Source organism: Triticum urartu, chromosome 6A (genome assembly GCF_056163025.1).
Source record: "Triticum urartu cultivar PI428250 chromosome 6A, HENAU_Tu73, whole genome shotgun sequence".
NCBI classification, from domain to species: Eukaryota; Viridiplantae; Streptophyta; class Magnoliopsida; order Poales; family Poaceae; genus Triticum; species Triticum urartu.
The window spans coordinates 2,685,405-2,707,349 of record NC_141878.1 but is presented as its reverse complement, the minus strand read 5'-3'; positions in this window follow the sequence as shown (position 1 = coordinate 2,707,349).

Below are 21,945 nucleotides of genomic sequence, written 5' to 3'. Positions count from 1 at the left end.
GTTTAAGGCCGCTCTCTTGAGTGTTCTTGGTGAGAACATAGTTGATGCTCATGCGTCAATTGATAATGGAAAAGATATGTGGGATGCACTCGAGGCCAAGTTTGGGGTCTCGGATGCTGGCACTGAGCTGTACATCATGGAGCAATTCTATGATTACAGGATGACTGAAGAACGCTCCGTGGTTGAGCAAGCTCATGAGATACAGTCATTTGCTAGAGAACTTGAGTGTGACGCCCGGATAATCAAGCTATAGTAAACCTCTGCTAATGGTGCCACGTCACCTCGGTTACTGATGATGAACTCGAGTTAGTTCGAAGCCGATTCAAATTCAAATTCAAAATCAGGCAAACAATAAAGGTTTTCAAACGTTAAAATTTAAAATGTCCAAAATGTGTCAAATAAATCATGGATAATACTAGTGGAGAAACCACTAGTTTTATAGAATGTTTAAAGGCTCTAAAGTAATTAAAACAGCAGCTATGACAATTGATTAAATGCCTTTTAAAAATTACAATAATGCAAACTATTTTATTTAGGTGTCAAACTTTTTGGGGCAGTAGAATAAGTTATAACATTAGTTTAGGAGTTGTATTTATATTTTATAAAACAAAAAACCAAAAGAAATTAAAACAGAAAAGAAAATAAAGAAAAAGGAAAAGAACAAAAACAGGAAACAAAACTAACAAAAAAAATGAAAAGCAAACCCCACCCCGTTGGGCCTCAACCCACCAGGCCCCTAGGCCAGCCCACTCTCACCCCATAACCTCCCCCCCAATCCCGAGTACTCACCGACACTTTCCCCCCCTCTCCCCAAAAATATCTCCCCCTCTCTCCCGCCTGGATCGGGATCGAGGGAGGAGGCCCTCGTCATCGCGGAACCACGCCGCCGCCGCCCGAAGCCGCCTCGCCAGCGCCGCCTCCCCACCGGACCGCCGCATCCCCTTCTTCTCTCTGTCGCCCCCACGTCACCGGGCCGCCACTGCTCTGCAGTCGCCCAACGCCACCTCGACCTCGTCTCCTCCCAACGACGCGGTCGCCATCGATTCCTGTCGCCGGAGCAACCCCGACGCGTGCCGCCTCCCCACCGGCCTACCTCCTCCACAACGCCGTCGTCACCGTCCCCCTCCACGACCCCCCGCTGCCCGTGCCCTACGTCCCCCATGTGAGCCCTCTCCTCTCTCCCTGTCCAGACGCCCGCACGCGCGCGTCCGTGCTCGCCGCGCTCGCACCGCGGCCGACGTCGCCCTGCGCCCAGATGCGCGCCCGCGCCTCCCTGCTAGCACAGCCGCGCTCCGCGCCGTCCCGCTCAGGCCATGGCCTCGCCTCCCCGCGCGTTGCGCTTGCTGGCCGCATCCTGGCCGTGCCCGGCGTTGCTCGCTGCTCCCCTTGCCGCCGCCTTCAGCCTTTCCCCGCTCGCCGCCGCCCCTGTCTTCTGCTGCTGTGCGCCCCCGCTCGCCCCGCCCTTGCAGCCCTGCCACTCCGGCCGTCCCTGGCCACCGGTCCCCCCCACGGCGCCTTGCCGCACCCGTCGGCCCTTGCATCGCCCCACTCCCTCGCCCGCTTCCTGCCCTGGCTGCACGAGCTCCGCCCGACCGTGCTCGCGCCAGGCCGGCCCCGACGCCGCCTCGTCGTGGCCTCGCCGCTGCCATCCCCGGTGCCGGCGCCCCTCAGCGCTCGCTCGGCCCTCTCCTGGGTCGAGCGCCCGCAACGCCCAACGCCCAATGCCCGCTAACCCGCATCAGCCCCCTGCCAATGACACAGGGGGCCCACGCCCCAGAACGTTAAAGAATATATATATAAAAATAAATAAAACAATAATTAAAAAAATAATAAATTTAATTAATTAATTAATTAACTAAATTAATTAAGTTAATTAACCTTAATTAACTAATCTAATTAACCTGTTAGCTTAATTAAACAGTAATTAGTTTAACTAAACCCTAATTAACCTAACAGAGTATGACAGGTGGGTCCTACTGGACCCACGCGTCAGTCTGACCCAGTCAACCCCTGTTGACTGCTGATGTCAGCATGACATCATGATGATGTCATAAATCTATTTTTGAATTAATTAAATAATTAATTAAATTTCGGAAATAAATAAAATCTTTAGAAAATCATATCTTTTAATCCGTAACTCGGATTAAATTATTTTCAACATGAAAGTTGCTCAGAACGACGAGACGATTTCAGATACGCAACCCGTTCGTCTGCCACACCCCCCCTAACCTATTGAACACGCAACTTTCCCCCTCCGGTTCATCTGTCCGAAAACGCGAAACACTGGGAATACTTTCCCGGATGTTTCCCCCCTTCGCCGATACCACCTATCCTTGCGTTAGGTCACCCCTAGCAACGTATTGCCGCGTCTTGCTTTGTGTTACATTTGATTGCTTTGTTATTTATTTTGTTCCCCCTCCGTTACTTCTTTCCGGTAGACTACGAGACTGACGCTGCTGCTGGTACCCCGATCGACTACGGTGTTGACGACCCCTCCTTGTCTGAGCAACCAGGCAAGCCCCCCCCCTTGATCACCAGATATCGCCTACTCTTCTCTATACTGCTTGCATTAGAGTAGTGTAGTATGTTACTGCTTTCCGTTATTCCTATCCTGATGCATAGCCTATCCTTGCTACTACTGTTGTTACCATTACCTGCTATCCTACTGCTTAGTATAGGATGCTAGTGTTCCATCAGTGGCCCTACACTCTTGTCCATCTGCCATGCTATACTACTGGGCCGTGATCACTTCGGGAGGTGATCACGGGCATATACGATATACTTTACACATTTGCATTACTTATGATACTGTTCGGAGATGGGGGCTGAAGGGGCAGGTGGCTCCATCCCGGTAGAGGTGGGCCTGGGATCCCGACGGCCCCCGACTGTTACTTGTGGCGGAGCGATAGGGCAGGTTGAGACCACCTAGGAGAGAGGTGGGCCTGGCCTTGGTCGGCGTTCGCGGATACTTAACACGCTTAACGAGATCTGGGTGTTTGATCTGAGTCTGGCCATTTGGTCTATACGCACTAACCATCTACGTGGGAGTAGTTATGGGTATCCCGGCATCGTGGTATCAGCCGAAGCCTTCGTGACGTTAGCGACTGAGTGGCGCGCGCCGGATTGGACTGGAACGCCATTAGGCTAGGTCTGCTTCCGGCCGCGTACGCAACGTGCAGGTGTGCAAAGGGCGATGGGCCTAGACCCCTGCGCCATAGGATTTAGACCGGCGTGCTGACCTCTCTGTTGTGCCTAGGTAGGGCTGCGACGTGTTGATCTTCCGAGGCCGGGCATGACCCAGGAAAGTGTGTCCGGCCAAATGGGATCGAGCGTGTTGGGGAATGTGGTGCACCCCTGCAGGGAAGTTTATCTATTCGAATAGCCGTGATCTTCGGTAACAGGACGACTTGGAGTTGTACCTTGACCTTATGACAACTAGAACCGGATACTTAATAAAACACACCCTTGCAAGTGCCAGATACAACCGGTGATTGCTCTCTCACAGGGCGACGAGGGGAGGATCATCGGTTAGGATTATGCTATGCGATGCTACTTGGAGGTCTTCAGTCTACTCTCTTCTACATGTTGCAAGACGGAGGCTGCCAGAAGCGAAGTCTTCGAAAGGATTAGTTATCCCCCTCTTATTCTGGCATTCTGCAATTCAGTCCACATATGATACCCTTACTCCATTTGATACCCATGCATATGTAGTGTAGCTCCTTGCTTGCGAGTACTTTGGATGAGTACTCACGGTTGCTTTCTCCCCCTTTTCCCCCTTTTTTTCCTTTCATTCTGGTTGTCGCAACCAGATGCTGGAGTCCAGGAGGCAGACGCCACCGTCGACGACGACCCCTACTACACCGGAGGTGCCTACTACTACGTGATGCCCGCTGACGACGACAAGGAGTAGTTAGGAGGATCCCAGGCAGGAGGCCTGCGCCTCTTTCGATCTATATCCCAGTTTGTGCTAGCCTTCTTAAGGCAAACTTGTAACTTATGTCTGTACTCAGACATTGTTGCTTCCGCTGACTCGTCTATGATCGAGCTCTTGTATTCGAGCCCTCGAGGCCCCTGGCTTGTAATATGATGCTTGTATGACTTATTTTATTTGTAGAGTTGTGTTGTGATATCTTCCCGTGAGTCCTTGATCTTGATCGTACACATTTGCGTGCATGATTAGTGTACGGTCAAATCGGGGGCGTCACAAGTTGGTATCAGAGCCGACTGCCTATAGGAATCCCCCTTCCACACTCCTTGGCCAAAGTCGAGTCTAGTCATTACAAAACTTTTACTAACATGGCTGTGTGTCTTACGGGCCCACGTCGCCATTGGGTGATATTAGGATCCTTTATTTCTCGTCTATGCTCTGGGACTCTAATCTCTCTTCTATTCGGGTTAAATGATTTTATGAACTCTGACTCTAGGATCTCGTAACTACTTCCTCCCAGAGAGCCCCTCACTCCAGATGATTGCATGGTGCGCCGAAGGATTCCGCGGCTACTCTCCGATGTTATCCTGAGAACTTTTGTTCATCGTGTTTGCATTTCCCCTTCCACCGTCGACCCTTATGGATAACTACTTGCAGTTGTTATTCTTACTTTCATCCCCAGTTGGTCTTGTTATTACAAGATACCCAGAAATACTCGTCGTTGTTTCGATAACCCTTTAAGCTTACTGCCTTGCTGTTCTTTGTCACCTGAATACCCCTATGGGTAATTCTCGCACTTATCAAGTATCCGCTCATCCCCCAGTTGTTCATGTGTTTCACAATGGTCTTCAAAATACTATTCGATCCTCCAAAAATCCTTAGTAGCTTATTGCTCTGCAATACTTGTCTGCTTGCATTATGGATGCTTTCCATATGTCTGACAATATTCGTCAGTATCCTTAGAAACCGTCATTTTGATCCTATTGATTCAACATGAGTGCGAATGCACTCAATCATCAGTTGATCCTTTCAAATTATCTTTCTGGCTCAGACGTCATTTTTGAACATGAGCTTGTTCTCGACCATTCTATTTGCCGTCAATTGTAACCTTAGGACTATTGAACTTATCCACCCTTGATCAGAGCGTCTGCTTCTGATCCTTCTATTTGGAAATCGTAATTCCTTTGATATCTAAGCATCGAATCATTCAGGTGTTCTATAATCTGATGCCCTTGCATCCTTTCTTCAACTGATTGTGTGCCGATGCTCACATCAGCTCCGCTATGGACCATCGGATCCTTTATTGGATTATTATTCGACAGTGTCCTCCTTAATCATTAACCTCGTGAGCCTTTCCTCTGATACATAATGCTTTTGGTAAATTGTATCCTCTGTTTTATCAACCATGCTCTGTTTTCGAGCTGGTGGTATTTACAATTGAAGCTTGTGGTATATGTTTCCATGATACCCTGACGGGTTGAACCTATGCCTTACTTAATCTGTGTGAACCCGAAAGTTTCCACGGGTCATACTCCTCTGGTAATTCACCAAGTAGGTTTTGACACTGAAATCATTTTTATCTAGAGCAGTGAATGAAAGGTTATGCATTGCAGAATGGGAGTCGACCTTGAACTTTGTGTTCATGCCCATGGACACGATGTAGATCTTATCATTAAAGCTTCTCTTAAATTAAATTATTCCTTTGGTATAAGTTCATCTTATATCCGGGATCTGGCCTTTTGCAATCGTGGTTCCGACCATGTTCTCCTTTAAATACCATTTCGCGTGCAAGTTTAAGCGCTTGTCTTTGTAGAGCAGTACCCCAGTCCAACCGCTACTTTGATCTGTCATCAAGTATTACCCCCTTTGGTATCTCGAGATTATCACGGAACTGCATAACTTCTTATGAGTTCTTCTTCAAGTATTATTTGACTTCCGCTGCACCATCATTTGACTTGATGTCATCGCCAACCGATTACATCTTCATGAAATCTCTCAACAATTGCGTCGTGGTCATCATCAACATCCTGAGCTCTTCCAAGATATATATCGAATTCTTGATGAGAAATACCATCCTCGCCCCTCAATGGTTTGTGTTATCACCGACCACTTTATTGCCTTCCGTTCAACACAAACTTATTCGTGTTTTGTGTTATACCTTGAGATCCTTGCTATCCAGCATTTGTTCTTCTTTACCTTGGATATTACCACCTTTTATGTCAAGAATGTCGTGGTAATTTTACCACCTCTTGAGAATTCTTGGTATAGTAATATCTCTCGCCATTTGCGTTCATTTCTTGGTCTCCGTGTTGTTTCTAACCGGAATACCGACAAATGGTCTGTGATGTGTAAATTCTAAACTTCTAGCAACCCTATTGCTTTGAATTTATTGGTCTACAATTTCATTAGAATTATATTGCTTGTTGAATCATCATTCAAACATTGATCGTGCTACCTAGTCCAGATTCCTGGGTGCACCCTTCTATCATTGCTCACTTAAGCATGTTTCCCTCGAGCATACATCATTATATCATTGATCCGACAAATGATATTTCCTTGTTCACATAATTGTGGAAATCCATCTTTTGGAAATCTCGATGAATTGTTGCTGATTTCATCAGCCACCTCATCCTATCCTTGATTTAATAATGAACTCATGATTCGGAACTTGCTTCCACAGTTCAATTCCCGAGAATCTTACAATGTCATCTTGACAATTTGTGTCGCACCTTTTCTCCTCGGGCCTCCTGAGTCTGAGTTAACCTGACACCAATCAGATCTGAATCTCGGTCAGATATGATGGTTGGAACATATTTCCAAGAGTTATAACATTGGTCTTATGTGACCCGGTAAGGTGGTGTCGTGCCTAGCACACCTGGCTGGTTGGCCATATTGTTATAGATTCCTTTTCAGCAAGGTTATCCATTCTTCCATGAGGAAATTGTAAGACTTATTCTACAAGTTATTCCTGATGGATCCTTTGTGTTTCCAAAGTCTGATCTTCACCTGATGACCATGTCAATGCTTTCTCGGAGCATGCCTATGGTACTTCAATTTTCAACAAGACCATTTGAAGCCCAATGCTAAATGTTTCCTGCTCAATTATCTGAACACCGATGTACGGGTAATGTCATGAAATTTCTCTCCCCTACCTAAGGAGTTTTCTACATTATATACTGTCTTGGATATCATGCTCTGCTTGTCCTTGGGAAGGGTATACCCCTGGTATATGTGTCAAACACATTATCCTTTCCACTGTTCTGTTTGATCTGATGATCACATTTTCCTTCCATTGGTTTGTTTAAACCTCCTTGTGATCTATAATATATAAGCAGTAATATTCTCCTGCTTATGTAAACACCTCGGTGTACATTTCTGTCAGCAAGACCCTGTTACTATTGTTGATGACATTCTGGTAACCACCGATGGACGAGAACTTGGCCTGTTGGTCCGCCTCGTTCAACGAGCAGGAAAAATGGTTCTCTTCGTCCCTCGCTCTTGGTACCGATGTTGTTGTCGACATAACCGATAGACTAACCTCTGACATGCCTTTCCTACATGACCATGCAAGATGTCAATGCCCTTCCTAGTTTTAACCCACATGGTGGGCCCATAACCCACAGTTCCACAGGATCGAAACCTGACTCTCCCATACACCCTGTTGTCGAAGTTAATCCTCGCGCTTGGCTTCGTATTTAATTCACGGGCCACCTTCCTAGTGCTCTATTCTGGTATCAGACACAATACTTACTCTCGCTGCTCTGAAACCCTTTCTCACTCTGGTTCAGACTTCGAGCAACTATCTATCCACTTGGAACCTCTTATTGTACCTTCGTACCTTACTCTTGATGTATTCAATATGTTCAGCTCGAGAGATAATCTTACGCTCATTCATGGGTTAACCCCCAGATTGTTTCCCTCATAAGCATTCTGTCGTAGCCGAGCTGCCCCTTACCTATTCGTAAGTACGTTGGAGTTCCCGAGAAAAGGACGACATCACCATGATGACCTGAAGCAGAGAAATGAAGACGTCAATGTAATGGATCGACCTCTTCGAGAAGAGCAACCAACACCGAGAAGATCCGTTAGAATTTCGTAACCAATCTCTCCCCCTTACTCCCCTCCTAAATCTCGGGACGAGATTTCTTGTAGTGGAGGAGAATTGTGACGCCCGGATAATCAAGCTACAGTAAACCTCTGCTAATGGTGCCACGTCACCTCGGTTACTGATGATGAACTCGAGTTAGTTCGAAGCCGATTCAAATTCAAATTCAAAATCAGGCAAACAATAAAGGTTTTCAAACGTTAAATTTAAAATGTCCAAAATGTGTCAAATAAATCATGGATAATACTAGTGGAGAAACCACTAGTTTTATAGAATGTTTAAAGGCTCTAAAGTAATTAAAACAGCAGCTATGACAATTGATTAAATGCCTTTTAAAAATTACAATAATGCAAACTATTTTATTTAGGTGTCAAACTTTTTGGGGCAGTAGAATAAGTTATAACATTAGTTTAGGAGTTGTATTTATATTTTATAAAACAAAAAACCAAAAGAAATTAAAACAGAAAAGAAAATAAAGAAAAAGGAAAAGAACAAAAACAGGAAACAAAACTAACAAAAAAAATGAAAAGCAAACCCCACCCCGTTGGGCCTCAACCCACCAGGCCCCTAGGCCAGCCCACTCTCACCCCATAACCTCCCCCCCAATCCCGAGTACTCACCGACACTTTCCCCCCCTCTCCCCAAAAATATCTCCCCCTCTCTCCCGCCTGGATCGGGATCGAGGGAGGAGGCCCTCGTCACCGCGGAACCACGCCGCCGCCGCCCGAAGCCGCCTCGCCAGCGCCGCCTCCCCACCGGACCGCCGCATCCCCTTCTTCTCTCTGTCGCCCCCACGTCACCGGGCCGCCACTGCTCTGCAGTCGCCCAACGCCACCTCGACCTCGTCTCCTCCCAACGACGCGGTCGCCGTCGATTCCTGTCGCCGGAGCAACCCCGACGCGTGCCGCCTCCCCACCGGCCTACCTCCTCCACAACGCCGTCGTCACCGTCCCCCTCCACGACCCCCCGCTGCCCGTGCCCTACGTCCCCCATGTGAGCCCTCTCCTCTCTCCCTGTCCAGACGCCCGCACGCGCGCGTCCGTGCTCGCCGCGCCCGCACCGCGGCCGACGTCGCCCTGCGCCCAGATGCGCGCCCGCGCCTCCCTGCTAGCACAGCCGCGCTCCGCGCCGTCCCGCTCAGGCCATGGCCTCGCCTCCCCGCGCGTTGCGCTTGCCGGCCGCATCCTGGCCGTGCCCGGCGTTGCTCGCTGCTCCCCTTGCCGCCGCCTTCAGCCTTTCCCCGCTCGCCGCCGCCCCTGTCTTCTGCTGTTGTGCGCCCCCGCTCGCCCCGCCCTTGCAGCCCTGCCACTCCGGCCGTCCCTGGCCACCGGTCCCCCCCACGGCGCCTTGCCGCACCCGTCGGCCCTTGCATCGCCCCACTCCCTCGCCCGCTTCCTGCCCTGGCCGCACGAGCTCCGCCCGACCATGCTCGCGCCAGGCCGGCCCCAACGCCGCCTCGTCGTGGCCTTGCCGCTGCCATCCCCGGTGCCGGCGCCCCTCAGCGCTCGCTCGGCCCTCTCCTGGGTCGAGCGCCCGCAACGCCCAACGCCCAATGCCCGCTAACCCGCATCAGCCCCCTGCCAATGACACAGGGGGCCCACGCCCCAGAACGTTAAAGAATATATATATAAAAATAAATAAAACAATAATTAAAAAAAAATAATAAATTTAATTAATTAATTAATTAACTAAATTAATTAAGTTAATTAACCTTAATTAACTAATATAATTAAACTGTTAGCTTAATTAAACAGTAATTAGTTTAACTAAACCCTAATTAACCTAACAGAGTATGACAGGTGGGTCCTACTGGACCCACGCGTCAGTCTGACCCAGTCAACCCCTGTTGACTGCTGATGTCAGCATGACATCATGATGATGTCATAAATCTATTTTTGAATTAATTAAATAATTAATTAAATTTCGGAAATAAATAAAATCTTTAGAAAATCATATCTTTTAATCCGTAACTCGGATTAAATTATTTTCAACATGAAAGTTGCTCAGAACGACGAGACGATTTCGGATACGCAACCCGTTCGTCTGCCACACCCCCCCTAACCTATTGAACACGCAACTTTCCCCCTCCGGTTCATCTGTCCGAAAACGCGAAACACTGGGAATACTTTCCCGGATGTTTCCCCCCTTCGCCGATACCACCTATCCCTGCGTTAGGTCACCCCTAGCAACGTATTGCCGCGTCTTGCTTTGTGTTACATTTGATTGCTTTGTTATTTATTTTGTTCCCCCTCCGTTACTTCTTTCCGGTAGACTACGAGACTGACGCTGCTGCTGGTACCCCGATCGACTACGGTGTTGACGACCCCTCCTTGTCTGAGCAACCAGGCAAGCCCCCCCCCCTTGATCACCAGATATCGCCTACTCTTCTCTATACTGCTTGCATTAGAGTAGTGTAGTATGTTACTGCTTTCCGTTATTCCTATCCTGATGCATAGCCTATCCTTGCTACTACTGTTGTTACCATTACCTGCTATCCTACTGCTTAGTATAGGATGCTAGTGTTCCATCAGTGGCCCTACACTCTTGTCCGTCTGCCATGCTATACTACTGGGCCGTGATCACTTCGGGAGGTGATCACGGGCATATACGATATACTTTACACATTTGCATTACTTATGATACTGTTCGGAGATGGGGGCTGAAGGGGCAGGTGGCTCCATCCCGGTAGAGGTGGGCCTGGGATCCCGACGGCCCCCGACTGTTACTTGTGGCGGAGCGACAGGGCAGGTTGAGACCACCTAGGAGAGAGGTGGGCCTGGCCCTGGTCGGCGTTCGCGAATACTTAACACGCTTAACGAGATCTGGGTATTTGATCTGAGTCTAGCCATTTGGTCTATACGCACTAACCATCTACATGGGAGTAGTTATGGGTATCCCGGCGTCGTGGTATCAGCCGAAGCCTTCGTGATGTCAGCGACTGAGTGGCGGCGCCGGATTGGACTGGAACGCCATTAGGCTAGGTCTGCTTCCGGCCGCGTACGCAACGTGCAGGTGTGCAAAGGGCGATGGGACCAGACCCCTGCGCCATAGGATTTAGACAGGCGTGCTGACCTCTCTGTTGTGCCTAGGTAGGGCTGCGACGTGTTGATCTTCCGAGGCCGGGCATGACCCAGGAAAGTGTGTCCGGCCAAATGGGATCGAGCGTGTTGGGGAATGTGGTGCACCCCTGCAGGGAAGTTTATCTATTCGAATAGCCGTGATCTTCGGTAACAGGACGACTTGGAGTTGTACCTTGACCTTATGACAACTAGAACCGAATACTTAATAAAACACACCCTTGCAAGTGTTAGATACAACCGGTGATCGCTCTCTCACAGGGCGACAAGGGGAGGATCATCCGTTAGGATTATGCTATGCGATGCTACTTGGAGGTCTTCAGTCTACTCTCTTCTATATGTTGCAAGACGGAGGCTGCCAGAAGCGTAGTCTTCGAAAGGATTAGTTATCCCCCTCTTATTCTGGCATTCTGCAGTTCACTCCACATATGATACCCTTACTCCATTTGATACCCATGCATATGTAGTGTAGCTCCTTGCTTGCAAGTACTTTGGATGAGTACTCACGGTTGCTTTCTCCCCCTTTCCCCCTTTTTTTCCTTTCATTCTGGTTGTCGCAACCAGATGCTGGAGTCCAGGAGCCAGACGCCACCGTCGACGACGACCCCTACTACACCGGAGGTGCCTACTACTACGTGATGCCCGCTGACGACGACAAGGAGTAGTTAGGAGGATCCCAGGCAGGAGGCCTGCGCCTCTTTCGATCTGTATCCCAGTTTGTGCTAGCCTTCTTAAGGCAAACTTGTTTAACTTATGTCTGTACTCAGATATTGTTGCTTCCGCTGACTCGTCTATGATCGAGCTCTTGTATTCGAGCCCTCGAGGCCCCTGGCTTGTAATATGATGCTTGTATGACTTATTTTATTTGTAGAGTTGTGTTGTGATATCTTCCCGTGAGTCCTTGATCTTGATCGTACACATTTGCGTGCATGATTAGTGTACGGTTAAATCAGGGGCGTCACATTGAGCACTTCAGTTGTATGCTACCGGACAAGTTTGTTGCCGGAGGTATCATCACTAAGATTCCTCCTTCAAGGAGGAACTTTGCTACCTTACTGAGACATAAGAGACAGGAGTTTTCTGTCCCGGATCTCATTGGCACTCTTGATGTGGAAGAAAAGGCGAGAGCAAAGGACACACGTGCTCGAGGTATTGAGGGAGGATCTAGTGCCCATCTGGTACAGAAGAAGAACTTCCAGCCCCACAAGTTCAAGAACAAGGGCAAGTTTGATGGTAAAGCAAAGTTTGATGGGAAGAACAAGGTTGTGCAACACACGAACTTCAAGAAGAAGAATGATAAGAAGAAAGGTGTTTGTCATGTTTGTGGAGATCCTGATCATTGGGCTCCTAGTTGCCCTAATCGCTATGACAAGCTTCATCCTACGAAAGGCGGCAAGACCGCTAATGTTGTTATTGGAGACACTGACATGAAGGATGTTGGGTATGGTATATTTCCCACTATTCTTTCAGTATACCATTCCCCTGATTGGTTGATTGACACGGGTGCTAATGTGCATGTATGCGGTGATATTTCCATGTTTTCGTCTTATCAGACCGCAGGGACTTCAACCGTGCTGATGGGCAACGGTTCAAGTGCTTCTGTTCATGGTGTTGGCACGGTCGATCTGAAGTTTACTTTGGGGAAGATCGTGCGGCTGAAGAACATGCATTATGTTCCCTCCGTCAATAAAAATCTTGTTAGCGGATATCTTCTATGTAGAGATGGCTATAAGCTTGTCTTTGAGTCGAATAAATTTGTAATATCCAAGTATGGAACCTTTGTTGGTAAAGGCTATGAGTCAGGAGGCCTGTTTCATTTAACCTTATCAGATGTTTGCAATAAAGTTGTTAATCATGTTTGCAACAATAGTGAATCAAATGTATGGCATTAACGTCTTTGTCATGTTAACTTTGGTTGCATGTCGCGACTAGCAAAGTTGAATTTAATCCCTAGTTTCACCACCGCTAAGGGATCTAAGTGTCAAGTTTGTGTGCAAGCTAAGCAACCTCGTAAGTCTCACACGACTGCGGAAACGAGAAATCTTGCACCACTAGAGTTCATACATTCAGATCTTTGTGAAATGAATGGTGTTTTGACAAAAGGAGGAAAGAAATATTTCATGACATTAATTGATGAGTCCACTAGATACTGTCGTGTGTATCTTCTGAAATCTAAGGATGAGACTTTGAACTTTTACAAGATCTATAAAGCTGAAGTGGAAAACCAACTTGATCGAAAAATCAAGAGGCTTAGGTCCCAGCGTGGGGGAGAGTATTTTTCCAAAGAATTTGATGCTTTTTGTGCGGAATAGTGTATAATTCATGAGAGGACGCCTCCCTACTCACCTCAGTCAAATGGGGTGGCCGAAAGAAAGAACCGTACTCTAACTGATTTGGTTAACGCCATGTTAGACACATCGGGTCTCTCCAAGGCATGGTGGGGGAGGCGATATTGATAGCATGTCATGTCCTAAACCGAGTTCCCACAAAGAACAAAGAGATAACTCCATTCAAGGAATGGGAGAAGAAAAGGTTAAAACTCTCTTATCTACGAACATGGGGTTGTTTGGCGAAAGCCAATGTTCCAATTCCAAAGAAGCGAAAGCTTGGACCAAAGACTCTGGATTGTGTTTTCCTGGGATATGCTTTTCATAGCATTGGCTATAGATTCTTGGTTGTAAAATCTGAGGTACCTGACATGCATGTCGGTACGATCATGGAGTCGAATGATGCGACTTTCTTTGAAGATATCTTCCCCATGAAGGATATGGCTACCTCATCTAATCAGGAGATGCCTAGTTCATCGAATCAGGAACCAGTTACAATTACCGAAACTGCGATTTTGTTGGAACACTTTGAAAGTCCTGTGGAGGAAAACAATGAAGTTCCTACTAGGAGCAAGAGATAGAGGACTACAAAGTCCTTTGGTGATGATTTTCTTGTGTATCTCGTAGATGACACTCCCAGTTCTATTTCAGAGGCCTATGCATCTGAAGACGCTGACTACTGAAAGGAAGCGGTTCGTAGCGAGATGGATTCCATCTTGGCGAATGAAACTTGGGAGATAACTGATCGTCCTTATGGGTGCAAACCTATAGGATGCAAATGGGTATTCAAAAAGAAGCTTAGGCCTAATGGTACTATTGAAAAGTACAAGGCTTGGCTAGTGGCTAAGGTTATACCCAAAAGGAAGGTGAAGACTTCTTTGATACTTACTCACCTGTGGCTCGACTGACCACTATTTGAGTTCTACTTTCACTAGCTGCCTCACATGGTCTTCTCGTTCAACAGATGGATGTTAAGACTGCTTTCCTAAATGGAGAGTTGGACGAGGAAATTTATATGGAACAACCATATGGGTTTGTAATAGATGGTCAGGAAGGGAAAGTGTGCAAAAGTTGCTGAAGTCTTTGTACGGACTTAAGCAAGCACCCAAACAGTGGCATGAGAAGTTTGAAAGAACTTTAACAGCTGCAGGCTTTGTTATAAACGAAGCTGACAAATGTGTGTACTATCGCCATGGTGGGGGCGAGAGAGTTATGCTTTGCTTGTATGTTGATGACATACTGATTTTCGGAACAAATCTGAATGTTATTAAGGAGGTCAAGCATTTCCTATTTCATTGTTTTGAGATGAAGGATTTAGGAGTGGTTGGTGTCATTCTGAACATCAACTTGTTGAGAGACGATGATGGTGGGATTACATTGCTTCAATCTCACTATGTGGAAAAGATCTTGAGTCGCTTTGGCTACAGTGACTGCAAGCCCTCTCCAACACCATATGATACTAGTGTGTTGCTTCGAAAGAATCGAAGAATTGCTAGAGACCAATTGAAGTATTCTCAGATTATTGGCTCGCTTATGTACTTAGCCAGTGCTACAAGACCTGACATCTCTTTTGCTGTTAGCAAAATAAGTCGGTTTGTTTCAAAACCAGGAGATGTGCATTGGAAAGCTCTTGAGAGAGTTTTGCGTTATTTGAAAGGCACTGCGAATTATGGAATTCACTATACTGGGCACCCAAAGGTACTTGAAGGGTATAGTGACTCAAACTGGATCTCAGATGCTGATGAGATAAAGGCCATGAGCGGGTATGTATTCACTCATGGAGGTGGCGCTGTTTCTTGGAAGTCTTGCAAGCAGACCATCTTAACGAGGTCAACAATGGAAGCAGAACTCACAGCACTAGATACAGCTACGGTCGAAGTAGATTGGCCTCGTCGGCTCTTGAATGACTTGCTGGTTGTTGAGAAACCTATACCGGGTATCCTTATGAACTGCGACAATCAAACTGTGATCACGAAAGTGAGCAGCTCAAAGGATAACATGAAGTCATCAAGACACATTCAGAGAAGGTTAAAGTCTGTCAGTAAAATGAAAAACTCCAGAGTTATTGCATTGGATTATATCCAAACGTCTAAAAATCTGGCAGATCCTTTTACTAAGGGTCTATCACGTAATGTGATAGATAATGCATCGAGGGAGATAGGTATGAGACCCACAATATGAATTGTTCACAGTGGTAACCTATTCTTTGTGATCGGAGATCCCGTGAATTAGATGTGGAAGACAAGTTGTTGGTCAACTGAGAGGAGAGTATCCTTACTATTAACAATACCACTCCATGAAGATGCAATACTCTTCTAATCTGCATGGTAGGTTGATGTATATCTTAATGTGTTCTAAGTGGCTCTTTTAAGCAGAGATGTTGTCCTGCAGAACATCTTTTGAAGAACACACCTATATGAGTCTGATTGTTAAACGTCGCAATCTATGAGAGTAGGGTTCTCTCTTGTAACTCATGAAAGGTCTCAGAGTATGACACATAAGCTCCACCCACGGGCAAGACCCACGGTAGCCACGTATTGGTAAAGGCTTTATGTGAAGCTAGATTCGCAGAAAACTTGCAGTTCAAGGCCCAGTCCACTGTTCAAGTTGCTTACTAGTGCAGCATAGAGTTCTAGGTGGAAGTTCAACCTAACAGTCTCCACTGCAGTACCGGTATATAAAACAGTGTTTTGGAACCAAAGGCAAATTTTGTGTGCCTCTGGGATCTAGTGGGGGATTGCTGGAATTTTGTCTATTTTCGGCCTAGCCCAAATAGCAGTTTCAGAAATTGCTAATAAATCCTAGAGGCCCACGCAGCCCATTCGTGCAAGGCAAGAGGTGGAACAAAAGTTTAGTCCCACATAGAAGTTTAGGGGGAGTTGGACCTCTTTATAAGGGAGGCTCTTTCTCCACATGTATGAGGATGAGAACAAGAGGGACATCCACGCGCGCTCCTCCTCCGCCGCCCGCCTCGTCAAGACGCGACGCGGGTTGCGAGTTGCGGGAATGAGCCGAGCCGTTGTCTATGTTTTTGTCACGCACGACGGGTATACTTAAGGTCACGCGGGAGCTGAAACATTTTCTGTAGTGGACATTGAATTCGAACGGCGCGCCTCTTCGGCCGCTGCCTGTTCGCTTCGTCTCCCTCCGTTGCTTCACCTCCCATCGCAGCCTGTTCGCGTCCCTCTCCTGTGCCTATAAAAGGGAGGTCGCTCCTCCCAGAGAGACACAGCAGAACAACGCAACCCTCTTGCCTCGAAGTTCCTGACCACTGAGCTACTGCTACGATCTTCCTCATCCCGGCTTGCGGCGTGCACCGCAGGTCGGGACAGTAGGCCTCCGAAACCGCACCTCTTTGAGTCCTGTACAGGAGAAGGGTGATAAGGTTTTTGGGGAGCGCTCTGCGCGACTACTGACTGACTCCTTCGTCACGGACGCCCCGGACTCCGGCGACTACTTCCTCGATGACGACTTCTTCCCCGATGTCGACAACCTCCTCGACGACATGGCTGGCAAGGACACCGACCCCAAGTCCAGTGCTACTGCTGCTGCTGTCCCGTATGTGTTCTTCTTTCTGTTAGATGTCCTGCCACAATTTCTCGTACTAGTACTTGCCCTAGATATGTTAAGTTCTACTTCATATATGCAACTAGTTCTACTGTCTGCTATAGATATGCTAGGCTACGGTTCTTATATGCAGTAGTTATTTACCTTCTCTCTGTGAGAACACATGACTTGTTTTATCTTTACTATATTAGTCATGCTTTATCTAGTATTTCTGTTAATAAAATCATTTGGTAAATTGCTCATATTTCCAACACCAATCAGGGTGAAGAGCCTGTCACCAGCCGTCCACGTCGGATGGCCCAACCCAATAGCAAGTGTGTGGGCCCGGCATGGTCCAATGCTACTCAAGGAGAAGAAGAGAATCAGTTGACACATCTGGGCTTGGATCATAAAATCATCAACGGCATGGCACGGCACAGCTCCCCCTACCTTTTTCTTTTGCAAGTTGTAATCGAGAAGGACTCGTGTGCATCCTAGTGTGTAGCTGTGCGTGAGTAATACAGAGGTCGAGAGCAAGACGCTAACAGCTACTACCGTGGAACGATTTGCCAAAACAATCAATCAATTATACTACTGTATGTATGATGGACCACACACATGCGTCACCTGCTTCCTCTGTATCATTGATGCATAACACAGATAGTCCTTCCTTGATTTCCTGCCAAGCTTCACTTACTGGTATATATAAGTACTCCTTCATCTTGCACAGGTAGATAGGCATGGCAATGGCATTGGTGTACACTTCATCATTATTTGAATCCACTTCATACAGATAGTTCTTTTTTTTGAACCATGTAGGAGGACTACATGTATTATATTAAAGAGAGAGAGAGGGAGAAATACAGGACCAACGTCAATGTTATAGCAAGCTGGGCGTGGCCATGATGGTGCCCTTTCCTCTCTACTAGTGGTTGGGGCGCACCTATAGTGCGCCGCCTGAAAGGAAGCTGGGGCAGTGCCAGGTAGGGTGCGCCCCTTTCACCTTCTTATATGACTAATGTATGCATCTATTTCCGATTTATGTAACACAATTGCATGAACTTGGCTTAGTGCGGTGACAGTTTATTCATTTGGTACTGAGTAAAAATTCAGCATGGAATCATCAAAATACAAACCACTACAGCGTATACTGGCATACAAAGATAGTTCCCCATCAAACAAAAGACTACAGATATAGCTGCACATCCAGCTCTTGGCCTCCTTGTCCATCCCTCCAGAGCCGTACACCAAGAGGACGCTGGTGAAGATGCCACAGATTGCTTGGCTTCCTCGTCTGAATCCTCGGCTCCACACGCCATGGAAAGAACATGAAAGCATAGACTGCCCGACCTCATTCGTGTCTCTGACGCCGCGCGCGACGGTGCAAGGACGATGGCAGCGCCCAAAGGGGACATAAAAGGTTACTTCTGCACACGATTAAGGCTATAATTCATGTGTGCTGGAGAGACAAGCAGCCATATGATACATACCTGATCCGTAAGATGTATTTGTAGTAGGTGTCGCTCGGGAGGGGCGACCCGGGAGATCCAATCGCCGCCGCCAAGTCTCCCTTCCCATCGAAGCCGCACGCACCGCCATCGCCGCCGGCGCTTGCCGAGGTGGCGGCGGGGCTTGCCCCTTGGACGCAGTGCTCCCTCCCAGCGGTGCGCTCCTCTGTCATGGCGGCTTGTTCCTCCAACGATGGATCCATCTAGCTTGTTGGTCCTGGTTTGCAATCCATTCATGGGTGGGGGCTGCATGGAGACGTTGAAGGCGCTCAGCGGCTGGACGCTCAAGGACGAGTGGCCTCCGGTGGGTCTCGTTGTCATGGACTTGCCTACGTGGGTTGTTTCTGGCATCCAGCTCCCGTCGACGGGACCGAACAAGGCTCTTCGGCGAGGTGGTACTCACGGTGATGTACTCCACCATCGGTTTTCTCCGGCCTGTGGTGGCTGCCTTGCCGTGGATTACAGTGGCTACTGAAAGGTCTTCGTGAGTGATCCTCTCCAGACCCGGTGGTTGACTTCGGCGATGAGATGTAGACTACCGACAGCGACTTGATGCAGAGGGATGGCTGTGTAGCGACGGTGCTCACACATCGCATGTAGCTACTGGGATTGCACAAAAGTGGCGGCGACAACACAAAAGTGGTGTCAATGGTGGTGCCACTCGAGCACCCAGTCTCGAGCTCCGGGGTGAAAGCCTAGGTCTTATACCTGGCAATGGTGATGTTCTCATGTCGTTACCTTGTTGAAGGCATTGCTCGAATATGTTCGGACTGGTTTTTCAGCGTGAAAACCTAGATTCTGGCCTTGGATGGTTGGATCCGGTGACGGCGGCGATTGAGCGTCGCTCCCTTCCTGAAGGCGTTGCTGTTGAAGAACATCCTCAACCATGTGGTGCCATGAGATTGTTGGTGCAGATATGATCGTGGGTGTAGTTTGCCGATCACGGATTTGATCGAGTTTTTTTTTCTCGCTAGAGCATAGCTTTGATCATATATGACTTTGCTATTTGCCGGCGTGTTTTTGTAAGCGTCTGTTGATTTTGGTTGTGTGCATCTTAGCTATGCAGAGGCCAGGTGTGTGCTCTTTCTGTTTGTAACTTCTTGATGCTTCGTTTTGAGCTAATAAAATTCACCCTTTGTCAAAAAAGTAGGTGCCCTCAAAGCACGAACTGAAGGTGCCGCTGTCGTTGCAACTACAAGATTCTTTGCAGCCTCTGATACGAACACAGATAAAAATCTAGCAATCCGGATAATATATTTGGTATTAAACAACCGTGACAACAATCGCAACCCGTAAATTAAGTGGCTCGAAAATGGCAACCCAACACATGAATAAAGCGGTGTGGATCTGAAACGCAGTGCCTGAAGTAACATGTATTTAAAAAAGGCTTGTGTTCCGTTGGACATGAAAACCTCGTGATTCCCTAGCTAGACGAACATAGCAAGATGATAAGGAAAAATCAGCACAAAGAAACATATTTATTTATACCCTAACCCAGTTGCCCCAGCCCTTGGTACACCCAATTTTAGTTCAGATGGATATGTGTTATACTATCATGCATGCGATTTCCTGTCTGTACGATATCTTAAAGATCTAAAATAAGTAATATAGACTTAGGAACATAAGGATGTTCTGTCTTGTCGTTTACCATTTGCATCTTTTAACTGGCACACCAAGCAAACGCATATGGCATACATTCATATAGGAGATGGTCAAACCAGTTCTGAACATGCAAATGCAACAATAAAGATGCGATGGACGATAAGCAGCAGGCAAAAAAGTTGAATTCTAATGAGCTGCAGATCTATATCTTGTTTATGGATCATCAAGTTAAACAAAGCATCTGTAACTTTGTCAGGAGACCAAAAGCCCTAAACGTCAAAATGCTTGCAAGCACTGGAGAGACAAGGCATCACTTTGAGTACTGCTCTGTTAAAATAGAAGTAAATTGCCTTATCTGTTATCACCTCAGTTTCAGCAGATTCTCTTTTAACTCTCACACTCTGAGTACTGCTCCTCATACAACAGAAAATGGTATGCATCAGAACACATGGTATTGATATAAATAATCACCGGAACGACTAAGGAACCAAATAAAGAGAACACCTTTCGAAGTCCTCCAGAGGCTTGGCATCATCCTTTTCCACATCAGAATCAGCATGATGTCTTTCATCGGAATTCTTGTGATTTTCATCTTAATGTACCAAACACAAATGCGACTTAGCCAATATATGACTGCTAGCATGCTACTTCTGAAACTACAACTACAGTTAATAAGCATTAGTGATCACATCTAAAGCTAAGTAGCTAACTAAGGCGGGTCAACTCTGGAAGCACCAGAACAACCCACTCTTTATCACAACGTCGAGCTATCAGGGTGACAAAAGCACTCCACCACACTCCACAAACTTGGTAGTAACAAATATTTACCTGTTTGCATATATTTCTTTGAAATAGGGAATGGCAAGATAAAAATATACATGACTGCATACATATTTATGTGTTTGCCTACATTTCTTTGAAACAGGAAATAACAAGATAAGAAGATACACTGCAGTGGTGTGATGTGAACGTCGCCGACATGGCACTTCACCATATTTGGACCTAAGGAAATGCATTGTGGAGTAGTTATTAGGTGATGGGTTGCTAGAGTGATAGAAGCTCAAACCCTAGTTTATGCGCTATTTCGTAAGGGACCGATTTGGATCCTAAATTTAACGCTACGGTTAGATTTTATCTTAATACTTTTCTCGTAGTAACAGATGCTTGCGAGGGGGTTAATCATAAGTGGGAGGTTTGTTCAAGTAAGAACAACAGCTAAGCACCGGGTCCACCCACATATCAAATTATCAAAGTAGCGAATATGAATCAAACCAACATGATGAAAGTGACATGGTGAAATTCCCGTGTACCCTCAAGAACGCTTTGCTTATCATAAGAGACCATTTTGGCATGTCAATTGCCACAAAAGGATTGGGCTTCCTTGATGCACTTTATTTACCGTTGCCGTTACTTGTCTGTTACAAATTATCTTGCTATCAAACTACTTGTTACCGACTATTTCAGTTCTTGTAGAAAATACCTTGCTGAAAACCACTTGTCTTTTCTTTCTGCTCATCGTTGGGTTCGAAACTCTTACTTATCGAAAGGACTACGATTGATCCCCTATACTTCTGGGTCATCAGCTACCCATGGCTATCTGCCAGATTCGAATCTAGCCTCCACTTGCCCAGGATTGACGTCCATGAATGGGAAAGCGCACGTGGAGAATGATCCATCCCCTCACGAGGGCGAACGGGTATGCTTTGCTTCCTTCCTCCTTCGTGGCCTGGGATTTCCAGTTCACCCCTTTCTTCGGGGTTTGCTCGAATTCTACGGGCTCCAACTCCGCCACCTTACACCCAACTCCATCTTACACATCGTCGGGATCATTGCCCTATGCGAGATGCACCTT